Source organism: Octopus sinensis, linkage group LG16 (genome assembly GCF_006345805.1).
Source record: "Octopus sinensis linkage group LG16, ASM634580v1, whole genome shotgun sequence".
NCBI lineage: Eukaryota > Metazoa > Mollusca > Cephalopoda > Octopoda > Octopodidae > Octopus > Octopus sinensis.
Window position 1 is genome coordinate 37,875,112 of NC_043012.1, and position 6,000 is coordinate 37,881,111.

General features: G+C 38.2%; 1 protein-coding gene across 1 annotated transcript in view; it reads left to right on the forward strand.

Moving 5' to 3' along the window:
• The window catches only part of LOC115220307, a 44,876-nt gene extending 43,469 nt beyond the window's left edge, over positions 1 to 1,407 (forward strand). Inside the window, exon 13 of the transcript XR_005002506.1 lies at positions 838 to 1,407. The gene's annotated coding sequence lies outside the window, so the exon portion shown is untranslated. The remainder of the gene's footprint in view (positions 1 to 837) is intronic.
• Positions 1,408 to 6,000: the final 4,593 nt, after the last annotated feature.

Here is a 6,000-nt window from a genome sequence, read left to right on the forward strand (position 1 = left end):
TAAGTCCTGGGGCCGATTTGATTGACTAAAAGCAGTCCTCCAGCATGGCCACAGCCAAATGACTGAAACAAATAAAAGAATAAAGGGATTTAATATAGCCCCAGAAGAAAAAAGTCCATGGGAATTAAGTCTGGTGACTGTGGTGCCCATTCAATTGGCTTGCGACACCTGAGCCGTCTCCATGGAAACTTCATTCAGAAAATCATGAACCTGTAATGTATAATGGAGGCCGAGTCCCATCCTGCTGAAACCAGACAGGATTTCCCCTTCCAGGTGAATGCAGGTGAGGCATCATCTTGTTGCCAAACATATCCAGATACGAATCACCTGTCACAGAGCCTTCAAAATAAAACGGTCCAATTACTTGATTGTGCCAAATTCCACACCACACCATTACCTTGCCCCCACCTTGTTGATTATTTGCCTCCATCCAATAAGGATTGGTTTGTGAGTAATACCGGCAGTTGTGAAAAGAGATAAAAAAAAAAAAAAGAGAATGTTAGCCATTTCACATATTGCAGGATGGTGCGTGACTTTATGGCCACCCTGTATATATAATGGCATAAAAGTGACATCAGATACCATATATGCCATTCCTGTACGTTGTGATAAGAAAATGGAAGTAGAATGGTCCTATCTGGAATGTCTTGATCAAGTTTGACCTAGGGTTAAACAACAATGGCAGCATCTGGTGACCAAAAGAGACGGAAATGATAGGAAGAAGGATTTATGAAATACTGGTTTCAAATTTTGGCACAAGGTCAGTAATTTTGTTGGGAGGGGTAAGTTGATTACATCGACCCCAGTATTCAACTGGTACTTATTTTATTGACACAGAAAGATGAAAGGCAAAGTCGACCTTGGTGGAATTTGAACTCAGAACATACAGACATGAAATGCCACTCTTCATTTTGCCCAGCATGCGAATGAGGTCAGTAGCATTTATATTTTATTTCTTTTTTTGATTAGGTTACAAATAATGAGTGGTGGGCTATTGTAGAGAGCCACAGATTTGGAGGACATAAATAAGATTTGTATACTGCTCTCTTCCTTTTTAATGATCATAAATAATTAGCATAAAATGAAATGAAACCAGACCAACTCATCTGAGACCATCCTCACTGGTTGTTCTCGGACACAAACTTCCTGTCCTAAAGGAATCAGAATTAAAAGCTCCCACGAAAATTTCATGTCAGTTGGCAACAAAAGCCAGCTTAATAATTGACAAAGTTATTTTACCAAGTTCCTCCTTTATAGGTGTAGTTGGGAGTGTGTGGTTAGACGTCTGCATCCCAACCACATGGTTCCAGGATCAGTCCCTCTGTGTGGCGCCTTGGGCAAGTGTCTTCGACTATAACTCTGGGCTGATCAAAGCCTTGTGAATGGATTTGGTAAACAAAAGCTATATACACCCATATATATACATTTTAGTTGGAATTTACAAAAATAAAAACAAAAGACGAAGACAGGTGTGTAAACAACAAACAGGTGTATTAGTTTAATGCTCGGGAAGGTGAGAAAGTCTTTTACGTTTCAAGTCTATGCTCTTCAATAGAAAGGAACATGAAAAAATAGGGAATAAAAAAAGGTTTAGTGGTTAGTGATCTTTCATGGCAAATGTCAGACAGGAGAGCTAGGAAGGAGGGGAGATAATAAAGTAGTGGTGATCCCAAAACAAAGGTGCGCATGCATATGTGAGAGCCTGTATGTGTGTGTGGGTAGGGGCTGATGACCTTGACGTGTACATGTGTGGGTGCTGGGAAGTGGTCAGTGCTAGTGTGTGCAGGGTGGTGTAATGTGATGATAGCAGTTGCAATGTTTCAACAAAAAAGAGAATTACAAATGTCACTAAATGTAGTTAGGGTTTTAGAAAACACCTACATTGCTAGAAATAAGAGCTAAACTGCTCTAATGTTGTAGTTAATGCACATGAATGGAAGCATATACACTAACAGGGAGCATAATTATCCGAAAAATGCTGATTGAGAATTCATCATACTGACATCACTTTTGGCAATCTCCGTTGCTTCATCAGTTAAGACTCCTCGATTGTTCGGCTCTCTCCAGACTTGCTTCGCCATTAGTATTTATGGTTTTGTCACCCAAATAATTGGATGATTTAATGATTCGCTAATCTGTGTATATAAAATTAATATAAATAGAATCAATTCCAAACTTAAAGAAAAAAATAAATTGTGGAGTTCATTTGTTTAACTAAAACCCTTTAAGATAGTGCCCACCTCCTGACCACATGGCTGCAGTCCAATGACTGAAACATAAAATATAGAAGATAAATGTGTTGCAAAAAAATAAATAAATATATTGGTGCCGCATAAAAGCACCTGTGTGACAATATGTAAAAGCATTTGTGCAGTGATGCATAAAAGCTTCATGCAGCAACACATAAAAGCATCAGTGCTGTGACACATAAAAGTGCCTGTGTGGTGTTATGTAAACGTGGCTCTGCAGTGCCATGTAAAACACATCCAGCACACTCTGTAAAGTGGTTGGCATGTTAGGAAGGGTATCCAGCTGTAGAAACGATGCTGAATCAGAATGAAGTCTGGTGCAGCCTCCTAGCTTGCCAGTTCCAGTCACACCAACCAACCAACCAACCCATGCCAGCGTGGACAACAAACGTTAAATGATGATTGAAGTTATGATTTTGAAATCCTGACCAGAACTACTTACCATTTTAATTTTCAAAGTCGATAAAAAAAAAGTATTGCTGTAAAATAAATCAAAGTAATCAACTATGCTCTTGGAGATGTTACTCCAGCATGGTCATGGTCCAAGCACTGACACCAGGTAAAGAATTAACTGAACAAAAATGTCAGAAACAAAAGTCAAAACTCAATTTACATTATTTACATTCGACAGATTTGTTCTCCTCTTGTTTGTTGTTAACATGTTTCAGCTGATATACACCTCCAGCCTTCATCAGGTGTCTTGGGGAAATTTTGAACCTGAGTTCTCATTCCTAAGCTATTTTTCGATGTTATTATTATTATTCAGGTCACTGCCTGGGGTTAGTAGCCTGTGCTCTTAATACTACGCCATATGCCCACAGGCATGTGGCGTCAAATGTAAATAATGTACATAATTCCTCATCTCTCAAATACACAACTGTAAAACTCAATTTGTAGGAAATAGCTTGAAGTTTTATTGAAATATGTAACTCAACGAAACGGAGGAAAAAAAAAAGTAAAAGACAAACTGTTTGGTTCCTGAAAATATTTCAGCAGAAAAAGAAAAAAAATATACGAGAAATTAATAATAATAATAATAATGATAATGATTTAGGGTTCATGAAATTGAATCATACAGTAATAAGAATTGATTATATACATGTATCTATATATATATCTACGTGTATATACACACACACACACATATATATATATATATATACACACACACATATTCTGTAGTATATTATAATTATCATCAGCTATGTTATCCGTTACAGTGCTTTCGGTTTTTGGTGTTTCACCAATAATCATGTTTATTGCAAATTAAACTTTTAAAACCTGTTTTGTTTACAATCTGGTGAAAAGAAATTTTACTGCCCCACTCTTCTCTCTAAAATTCTTTGTGACCTCAGTTATGGTTAAATCTTGACCCTGATCAGTAATAAATGGTTTCTATTTCTCAAGTGCATCTGCCAAAAAAACTTTATCATGCAACAGGGCTAATAATAATAATAATAATTTTCCTTTCTACTATAGGTACAAGGCATGAAATTTGGTGGGAAGGGGACAGTCGATTAGATCAACCCCAAAAGCATGAAAGGCAAAGTCAACTGTGGTAGAATTTGAACTCAATGTAAAGACAGATGAAATATCGCTAAGCATTTCACCCGGTGTGCTAACGATTCTGCCAGCTCGCCGTCTTAATAATAATAATAATCCTTTCTACTATAGGCACAATGCTTGAAATTTTTGGGGAAGGGCCAGTCCATTAGATCGACTCCTGTGCTTGACTGGTACTTAATTTATCGACCCTAAAAGGATGAAAGGCAAAGTTGACTTTGGCAGAATTTGAACTCAGAATGCAGAGATGGATGAAATGCTGCTCAAGATTCTGCCTTAATAATAATAATAATCTTTTCTAATATAGGCACAAAGCCTGAAATTTCGGGGAATGGGGTAAGTCAACTGGTACTTATTTCATCGCCCCACAAAAGGATGAAAGGTAAAGTTGGCCTCGGCGGAATTTGAACTCAGACCGTAATGACAGGTGAAATGCCACTAAGCGTTTCACCTGGCTTGCTAATGATTCTGCCAGTTTGCCACCTTCTTAATAATAATAATGGTTTCAAATTTTGGCACAAGGCCAGCAATTTGGGGAGAGGGGCCAGGTTGATTACATCAATCCTATTGTTTCACTGGTACTTAATTTATCGACCCCAAAAGGATGAAAAGCAAAGTCTACCTTTGCAGAATTTGAACTCAAAATGTAAACCCGGAGAAAATGTTGCTAAGAATTCTGTCTGGCATGCTAACATTTCTACCAGCTTGCCACTTTTGTTATAATAGTAATATTAATTTAAATACAAGGCCAGCAGTTTCGAGGGGATTGGCATAGTTGATATAATTGACCCCAGGAGGGGTCAATTAGGTAAAGTTAACATTGGTGGGAATTGAGCTCAGAATATAAAAAACAGGAACAAATCAAAGCTCCTACCTTTTTTTTATAAAATATTTCTGAATAATTCTGTCACCTCCCTACCATCATAGAATATTCTTAACAGACACAATGATCTGACAAACTTGTCTGTTTGCTAATGTGAGATTCCGTTTCAAATAGATAATTCTATAATTAAAATTGTAAAGTCAAGAATTTTGATAATTAAACTACTTAGTTGCATTTCTTCTGACTCTCCACTTTCTGAGTTCAAATTCCGCTGAGGTCGACTTTGTCTTTTATTTTTTGGGGTTGATTAAAGAAATACCAGTCGAGCATTGCAATGGACATAACCAACTTTTCGTCTTTGCTCAAAATTGCTGGCCTTGAGTCAAAATTTAAAAAGAATTATTTCTAAGGTTATTAGTTGATGAAATTGTTAGTGTGTTGGACAAAATACTTATTACCGTTATATAAAGTGTTAGACAAAACGTTGTTTGTTCCTTCTCAAGCCATACTTGGCTCATAAGGGCTGCTTTCCTGGTTTCATTGTCATATAAGTTCCCCACCGGGAAAGGATGCCTGTCCATTGCAGGTGAGCTGCTAGATGCAGGAGGAAAGAGTGAGAGAAAACTGTGGTGAAAGAGTCAGCAGAAGTTCGCCATTACCTTCTACCAGAGCCATGTGGAGCTTAGGTGTTTTGCTCATAAACACACGCATTGCCCGGTCTGAGATTCGAACAGTTGACCATGAGTCCACAGCTCTAACCACTTGGCCATGTGCCTCCATTAGACAAAATGCTCTACAATGATTTTTTTTAGCTCTTCTGAATTTAAGTTTGTCCTTCATGAAATCGGAGACCGTGCTTCGGTCACGAATGGCCATGGGATGTACTTAGAAATTTACCCTCCAAGGCACAAGTCTGGGCAACGTTTGTGGAAGGCCGCAGTCGCCCATGTATACCACGCCACTGATGTAAGGGGCCAATACAACTTGGCACCAGTGATGTCACAATTCATTTCTACAGCTGGGTGAACTAGAGCAACGTGAAATAAAGTGTCTTGCTCAAGAACACAACATGCAGCCCGATCCGGGTTTTGAACTCCCAACCTCTAACCACTGAACCAGGCGCCTTCACTGTCATATGTCGATGAAATATAAAGTATATAACGGATATTGAGTTGCATGATATTGACTAAGTTCCTGTCAAATGGCTGGCTATGTGTCCCGATTGTTATTAAGGGTGGCAAGCTGTCAGAATTGTGATATTTCTTTGAGCTCTTTACATTCTGGTTTCAAATCCTGCCAAAGTCAACTTCCTTTCATCCTTTTGGGTCAATAAAATGACAACTACTGGAGTTCATGGTATCTGCT